Source organism: Nuphar pumila, chromosome 12 (assembly GCF_984573655.1).
Source record: "Nuphar pumila chromosome 12, dmNupPumi1.hap1.1, whole genome shotgun sequence".
Lineage (NCBI taxonomy): Eukaryota > Viridiplantae > Streptophyta > Magnoliopsida > Nymphaeales > Nymphaeaceae > Nuphar > Nuphar pumila.
Window position 1 is genome coordinate 71,787,370 of NC_143260.1, and position 9,153 is coordinate 71,796,522.

At 33.5% G+C, this 9,153-nt stretch overlaps 1 long non-coding RNA gene across 1 annotated transcript; it reads left to right on the forward strand.

Moving 5' to 3' along the window:
• The first annotated feature begins 5,808 nt into the window (after positions 1 to 5,808).
• Positions 5,809 to 6,692, forward strand: LOC149821015 (uncharacterized). Its single transcript, XR_016426580.1, has 2 exons — positions 5,809 to 6,340; positions 6,515 to 6,692. It is a non-coding gene; the product is annotated as an uncharacterized LOC149821015 (long non-coding RNA).
• The last annotated feature ends 2,461 nt before the right edge of the window (positions 6,693 to 9,153 follow it).

A 9,153-nucleotide genomic window follows, 5' to 3' on the forward strand; every position in this document is an offset into this window, starting at 1 on the left:
TGCTAAAATAAAATTAGGTTTTGATTCATTGTACATTGCGTGTCTTTGAATGTTCTCTGCATTTATGATCATCGTGGTCCGCCTTGTATTATCCCGGTTAATTTTTCCTATGCATGCCATATTGTTTCTGTATCTCATATATTAACCCTTTACAGTTGTTGTATTTGTTCATCATTTGCATATTCAATTGAAGGTGACAATGTTGACACCATCATAGTAGAAGATTTGGCGGCAAAGGGCCACTACCATTCACGTGAATAACCCCTCATTATGTCTGCCATGACCACCTGTTGTACAAGTAACCCCATATGCACCAATCATCTCCAGACATGCCTGGTTTTTGGCTTTTTGATATGTTTTACTGCATGATCCAGTCGGTTAGAGAAATATTTTGGGCATTCTTATTGCTTTGGCTGGAATGATTTTTTTATTCTTACTTCTGCACACTGGAAAGCCAACAAAAGGCCACTGAAGCTTTTGCATAGCTGATCCAGACAAAGGAAAGTGAGGTGGATCCTCTATTAAATGTTGAAAATGGGAATGCAGTTGTTGCTGATGGTATCGTCCCAAAAGCACCTGCATAGAGCTCAGCCAAGGACCTGCATGCGTAGACATGCTAATGGGAATAGCCATCTGCTTGAATCAAACAATGAACAATCAGGAACCATTTACATCTTCCTGATGACTAAGGCATCTGTTTTGGATATCGTTGCTGCAATATTAACAATACTTGCAGAGGTTCTATCAAGTCCAAGAATCCCAATGTTTTGGGGTTGGATACATGAATATGAATAAACAAGGATTTTGATTTTTTTTTTTTTTTTTACTATCAGAAGTTTCTTCTTGTCTTGTTTATATTCTTGATTAATCTCATTTTCCATATGTAAATAATGTGGACCTACAGCCCAATAATATTTGAGTTAATTGTTGCCTGGTCACCATGTGACCACTTTCTAGCAGTTGGCAATCATGATCAAATCTTGAAATCATCTCATATGGAAAATCTTTGTTAGTTTTTTTACAGGTACTCACAGTTCGAGGATCTCTCCATACCACTGTTTTCAAGGAAATTGAGAACAATTGTTGAAATAGATACAAAATGGTGGATATTTCATTGGGAATGTCAGTCCAGCTCAAATACATTTCAGATGGTTCACTTTGAGCAATTGCATAACAATTTTGTCATCGTTAGCTACTCAAGAACAATCCTTATCAAGAAGAGATGGGAGGATTTTGTTGATGAAATGCCTCTTAAGGTCACCTATCGAGCTCTGAAGAGTCATGAATAGCAGATAGTCAAAGGTTATCATAATAGTGGCTCTTGGCCAGTTCTTCTTGGTTGCACACAGCAGATTGCATTAAAATAGGAAGACCAAATATAGCAAGAAAGGCTCTTGAGCTTGTTGAAGGTGGGCTTCACAAAGATGGCTGGACAGACATCATAATGGTAAAACTGGTCAGTATATGGGCAAACAATCACGCAAGATTCAAATCTTGTCAATTGCTGGTTATTGGGTCTCCAAGATGATGCTTGAAGATCCTTCTCATCTGGGCTTGGTCTCACTTAAGAAGGAGAAAATCAAACTTTTACTTATTCGGTCGACCACATTTCGCTGCTCAGCCACATACAAACAGTTTTTTTTTTTTCCTCAAGCGGCTTAAGCAAAGGTTCATGCTGGTCCAACCTACCTGTACACAAGTAACTTGTATTTGGTATGAGAAGCTCTCTTTTCTTTTACCTCTGCTGACTTAACTAGGGACCATAACCAGCAACCAGGTATGCAACCTCTTCCTTCATCTCTTTACATCAATGTTTTCGCTGCAATCTCTATTCCTTAGTTCCTAAGCATCATTCAGTGCATATTCTGTCATTGCATTTCCATTGACATGTACAGATATTTCATCAATTAGGTCTTAAGATCAAGGTGATGTAAATCATTTTCTATACGCATCATGTACTAACTTTGCCTTTTGCAGGAAAGTATATGAAAATATCATGCTTCTTCTTAGCTTAGAAATTGTAAATAGCAATCTCAGAATTGTAATAGCTAGATTTGAATGAGCATTATAAATATCACGAATCACTTGTTCTCATATTTTCTCCTTTGTTTTTTCAAAAATTCACGAATGGGAATACGAATGGCACGTGCACCATTTCGTAAGAGGTAATTAATCCTAAGTTGATGATTTACATCAATGGCCATAGTCAGGATGTAAACAAAACTTAGGATTTTTCTCTTTTATAAAATAACACTGGATCCTCTTCAAAATCATCATATTTTCAAATATTTCCTTCTTTTATTAGAGTTTAACTTAGGATTGGCTCAAAATATATACCAATGGTCATAGTCAGGGTATATTGAGAGTTAATTCCATTTTAAACTCTATAAAAGCACAAAAATATGTTTTATTCTTCACCTAAATTTAAATATAGATTATTATATAATACATTCAATGACCATAGTCAAGGATGTATTATATTTTCAATCTTATATTAAATTCATTTAAAGAATGGGATATGCTTTTCAAAATCCCATTTTCAAATTCTTTAAATTCATTCATCATAGAACTGCATCATATTTTCAAAATTCCTTTTTCAAAACTTCAAGTGATATAAATATCTTCTTCAATTGATCTTCAATTCTTGTAAACTCCAATTCATTCTTTCATTTTCAGTTCTATTTCAATCTTCAAATCTCAAAGTCCAATTTAACTTTGAGAGTTCAAATTCATTAAAAAAATTCCAATTCAAATCGGATTTCAAAGTTCAATTTGACTTTGAAAATTCTAAATTCAATTTCTATTTGAAACTCCAATCAAGTTCAAAGTTCAAATTAACTTTGAGATTTCTTTCATCTTCTAAATTCCAAATTCAAACTTCAAAATTCAAGTTCTAGTTTGACTTTGAAATTCATTTGTATATTCAAGATTCAAATTCTAAATTCAATTGGAAATTCTGATTCATCTCCTGATCCCGAATTCTAACTTCAAAATTCAAAGTCCAATTTGACTTTGAGATCCATTTGTATATCCAAAATTCAAATTCTAACTTCAAATTCAAAGTCCAAATTGACTTTGAAATTCATTTGTTTATCCAAAATTCAAAATCTAAATGAAATTTCAAAGTTCAAATTAACTTTGAAACTTCTGATTCATCTTTAAAATCAAAACCAAGTTCATCTTCCAAATCCAAAATCCAAGTTTGAGATTGCTCCTGAATCTCAAAAAGCTTGGCCTTTTCTAAGTTTTAAATTCAATCTGGGTTTTCAAAACCCAGATCCATACTCAAAAGCCCCATTTTGGACTTTCAAAAACTCTAATCCAAAATTAGATCAATTTGGATCCAGTTTTCTAAATACAACTCTACATTGGATCTCAGACTCCAGATCCAATTCCATTTTAGGATCCAGAATCCAATTCTACTTTGGATCTTAGACTTTAGATCCAAATCCCTTTTAGGGTCCAGAATCCAATTCTACTTTGGATCTCAGACTAGAGATCCAAATCCATCTTAGGATCCAAAGTCCAACTCTATCTTGGATCTCAGATTTCAAATCCTAAACCCATTTTATGATCCAAAATTCATTTTAGGATTCAGAATTCAATTCCATCTTGGATCTCAGATCCAAAATCCCTTTCAAATTTCAGATCCAATTCAGATTTCAGATTCAAAGATCCAGACTTTGGATTTGAATTTCATCTTGAAATCCAGATTTCAAATCAAGTTCTATTTTCAATTTCAACTTTCAAAACCAATTCCATTTCATTTCCAGATTTCAAATCCAATTCCATTTATAGATCACATCTGAATTTCTTAAATTCATCTCTATTTTTAAACACCATTTGGATCCATTCTAAATTTCAAACTTCAAAATCTAAATTTAATTTCATCTCAAGTATTCATTTCCTTTCCTAAAATTCAAGTTCAAATTCAAAGTCCATTTCCGACTTTGAAACTTCATTTCCTCTCATTTTAAAGCTTAAAGTCATTATTTCTCAAAATCAAGACTTATTCTTCCAACTCTGATTTACTTCAAAGACTTAGAACTTCTCTGATCTATCTCAAGTTCTAAAGTTAGATTCAATCATTTTTTCACTCCTTCACCAAGTTCATCGCAGAATACTTGGAAATTTCCAAATCAATTTTAAAAAAAAGCATACATCCTTGCATTGCACAAGCATGATTCTTTGTGCATTTAGATCTTTAGGATAAATTCTTAGATGATATTTAGGCTAAGCAAAAGGCATAGATTCGATCCTTGGTTCGATTACCCCTGGTAAAGGTGCCAGGAACGAGCGAATCCCGTCTCTCTATTTTTCCCACAAATATTTTCAACCGGAGGCGAGTTATTTGCTAAATATTTTCAAATCAAGGTCAAGTGAAAACCCGCGAAAGAGTTCCTCTTCTCTCTTCTTTTCTTTTCTCTTCTCTCTTTCTTTTTCTATCTTTTATTCTTCTCGCTTCAAAAAGGAGAAAAATAAGAGGTTAGAAAAGGAAAAGAAAAGTGTAAACACCCCAAATTTTCACTCACCTTCTTGACATCACCCTCAATCGGCACATTTCAGTTCTCCGGAAGCAATAAAGGGCAAAATGGTCATTTTCTGAGATTGAACCTTGCAGAAAGTCCTAAATTTCATTCTTGAGCCTCAAAATTTCTATATTTAGGTTCAGAGACATCTTCAAATTGCAAAATTTCAAAATCCTCTTTCTGGACAAAAAGTTAGAATTTCCAAGTCCAAGCTCAGAGTGACATTTCATAAAACATGTATTTGCATAACATTGCATCATTTCACTGCATAGCATGCCAGTTTGAGATCCAGAACTCCTAATTTTCCAAATTGTCAATCCAGATTTTATTTTTAAACTTTTCAAAATTGATTTTTAAAACCCTGGGATTTCAAAATTGCCAATCTTTCCCATTTTACCCCCAGGACTTTGAATTACAAAAATTTTCTCAAGAAAACAATCTAGATATTTGGATATTGATTTTAAAAATTTTATCTCAAAATTTTTTGCAAAAAGATTTTAAATCTCTTTACAATTTTTGTTTTTACATTTATCCATATTTTTGCCCTGAAAACCCAATTTTTTCTAAATTCTTGAAAAACAAATAATGTTTTATCTCATATCTTCAAATAAATGGAGCGGGACCCGCCTTTGAACTAGCATCATACTCAGACTCTCAGGTAAGTTGTTTATTCTCAAGCGGGACCCACCCGAAGTTCATACCAATTTGCAATTTTTTTTCTTAATTTCTCAATATTTATTTATTTATTTATTTATTTTTAGTTAGTGGGCCCACACACATGTGGCACCCCAATTGAAAATAAAAGGTTTTCCAAAACAAAATAAAACTTTATTTTCCAAAAGGATTTTAAAAGTAGGTTGAGGTGGCATTTCCATAAAAACCTCTCATTTGTTTCAATTTTTATTCCTCTTTATTGATTTGTTTAAATAAAAAAAATTTTTTTTAAGAAGGATGCAGCCTTAAATGGCTCAGCCGAACTTCCAAAAAAATAAAAAGATAATAAATTTCATTTTCTACCTAGAACTTAGGTAAATGAAATGAAACATTTGAAAAAAAAAAAAAACCAAGATGCGCCCTTTTGAAAACGGCAGCATTGAAGTTCCAATTTGAATTTTTTTTCAAAAACCATAACTGAAAACAAGAAGCTGCGTTTTGTTTTCTTTTGGAAAGAGGCTGAAGGTCTTTAAAAGACCCAGCCATTTGATCGAGAAAGGGGGAGGAATTGAAATCTGGTTTTGGGGGTTTTTTGCAAGAGGAAGCTCTGAAGCGTGAGGGAGCTCTTCTTCACCTCCAAACAACTGTTGCTTCCCATCGGTCTTCAGCCCCACCGCAGGGAGTCCATCACCACCAGCAGCAGGACCTCCACCAGCTCCTACCTATTGTCTTTCAACCCACCTTCCTTCAGCTCAGCCGTAGGTCAGCCACAGGACCTCCAACAGCAGCTGTCCACCTTCTTCAGCCCAGCCGATTGCCATCCCCACTTCAGCCGCAGACATCCAGCGTGAAGACCATCCACTTCAGACTACCAGCAGAGGAAGCAGTTTTCCTCCATCCAGCGTGAAAGCCCAGCCAGCGTGTGGACCTCTTCTTCAGCCCATCAGCAAGTCTTTCTTGTTGAAGATCTAACGCCCATCAGCCAAAGATCCAGTATTTTCACTATCCAGCAGGAAAAGAGGTCCAACCCTTCAATCTTTGGTGGGCTGGGTGACATTTCGTAGGGTGCAGAGGATCCAAATAGTTGTTGCCCCTTTTCCTTCAAGTCCAGCAATAACGAATCACCCTTTTTCCTGCTTAGCTGCTGTCAAACTAAGGTTAATTACATTCATCCAATGTATTGTTTTCAAGCATTTGCTGAGCAATTGAGTGAAATGGCTGCCGATTTGTTGATTGGAATTAAGAAGAGTTGTTGTATAATGTTTTTCAATATTGTTGTTCTCTTAAATGTAATTGCAGCAACAATATTCAGATTTTGTATGATCTTACAGAAGGAGCATTAATGGTAAGGCTTCATATCAGGTGCAGAAATTTGCAGGAACTAACGGGTGGATATCCAGACCAGATGCGTGGAATAACTATAGATTTTTTGATTGAAGTTGAGAGGATTTCTGCATAACATGTTCCTGCAAAATTGTCTTCTCTTGAAAGTGATTGCAACTCTTATTATAAGTTGATCTTCTAATCAGTAATATGCCATGGAATTGAAAGCATTTACTGTATTAAAAAGCTGATTAATAACCAGATTATACTGGTTAAACTAAGTTTGCAATCGAAAATTAGTTCATATCTGAATTTCATTGAATGGAAATGAGTTAAGCATAGTGTGTTAATAGTCATTTTATATTAGTATATTGTGTTAGCAATATGTTAGCCTAATTTGTGTTAGTTAATCGTTAGTGGGTGTGTTTGTAGTTAGTGTGCATTAGCATGTTAGCAATGAATTATTGTTAGCAAAGTGTGTTAGCATTGTGTGAGTTAGTAAGTCTATATAATATTAGTGTGTGTTAGCAGCTAGTCTGTAATCCAGCATGTTAGCAGTAAATCTGTGTTAGCATAGTGAGTTAGATCGGTATGATCATAGCATTTTCAAGTGTTCCTAAATGTTCCCTGTCATGCTGCCACCTGTATATACACTACCACTTCAATACTATTCGTCCCTCTAACACTTCCACCACACTGTGCACGTATATATTTCACCTGCAACACGTCACCCTTCACAGCCATCATTCACAGGATCACTTTTGTATCCATATCCTTCTCATTTTCTGCTGCAGGTACCCAGTCTTGATAATCGGTCATGTTCACGGATGGATATTTTTATATCCATTCATGATCTATAAACCATCTTTTGTATGCTTTGTTATTGATATATAGGGAAGCTCCATACCCAGTTTTATCGAAAATTACCTTGTAATTTGGAAATTACAGCCTTGTGAAATCCCCTACAGAAACTGTATATACCTGTATTTTCTGATTTTACCCACTATATAGAATTTCCCTTAAATGTGTATATTTTCTTATTATAGGTATATATATATCAATATATATGTATATCTATCTATATGTATATGTATATATGTATATATATATGTATATATATACATATATATATATATATATATATATATATATATATATATATATATATATACTTATATATATACATACATATCCTTTCATGTGTATTGGTTATTATATATTTTTCTTTTATCTTACTTTTGTAAATATATCTTCATTATCATATATCATTCATCATAAATTCAAGTATTTCTACATTTACTTGTATATCTTTGTTGTATATATAGTATATATACCCATTTCCTTGGTTATCTGGTACTAACTCTCATTTTGCAGGAAAATCTAGAAGATGCTGATTCCTTGGCTCCATTTCAATTTTCTTTTACTTTATGTTATGCAATGTAACAACCCAATGTAAACCTTGGAATAAGATTTACTTTTACTGCTTAGATTAGGCTGCATCTCATATAGTTTGATTTCAGTAATATCCTGATTCTATGATGCATATCTCAATTTTTCAAAATTCACCATGGACGAACACGAATGACACGTGCACCAACTCTTAGAGAGTTGATGAACTCGGTGGAGTCCATATTTACGGCCCTAGTCGGAACATGGACGAGACCCAGATCCATCATCTTTCTACTAGTCACACTGAGCCTACACTCTTAGGCTATCTTGAAAATGCACCTCATATTTCCAATGTTTTCAAAATATTGTGAATTAACTCAAATAAACCCTGAATATATTCATGGCCACAGTCAGAATATGTGAAGGATTTACTTTAGCTTAATCCACATTTTTTCAACAAATTTTTCAGAAAGTTTTTCAAAGTGCATTCATTCATTCAAATCATCTGCATCATTAGTTTTTCTCATGATTTTCTCAAAAGATTTTCATTTCATGGAGTCGAATTCTTAAGAAACTATGATGATATTCAGAGTTGGATTTTCCAAATCAAAGTTTTCCTATGATTTTCCTTGGAAATGTTATTTTCTTAAGATTCTTTTCAAAAGGAATTTATCATCTTTCTCAAGAATCAAAGTTGATTTTCAGACATTTCAAAGACAAAGTTCTCAGGATTTCAATCTCCTAAGTTCTAAATTTCCTTCTCCAATGAATTTTTCCTATAAATTTTCTATCATTTTCTTAAGAAAATTCTCAAAGTCCAAGTTTTCCTGATAAGTGTTTTTCTTTTCAAATGATCATCTTTTCTCAAGAATTCCTTCATTTTTCTGATATTCTTATTTTTTCATGGTTTTCTAAGTCTTTTTAAACTTTCTCAAAATTTTCCTAAGATTTCCATTTCTTCATGATTTTTCAAAGCTGATAAACTTTCTCAAGATTTTCCTGAGATTCTCATTTCTTCATGGTTTTCCAAGTCCCTTATAAACTTTCTCAAGATTTTCTCGAGATTCTCACTTCTTCAATATTTTCCAACTCTTTATAAACTTTCTCAAGATTTCAAACCTTCTTCGTCTGAGTTTTTCTGAGAGATTGATTTCCATATTTTTCCTAAGAAATGCTTTTCAACTCCAAATGTTTTCTAAGCATACATCATAGTTTTCCAACCCATATTTTACCAAATCTCATAGCACATGCCTGAATT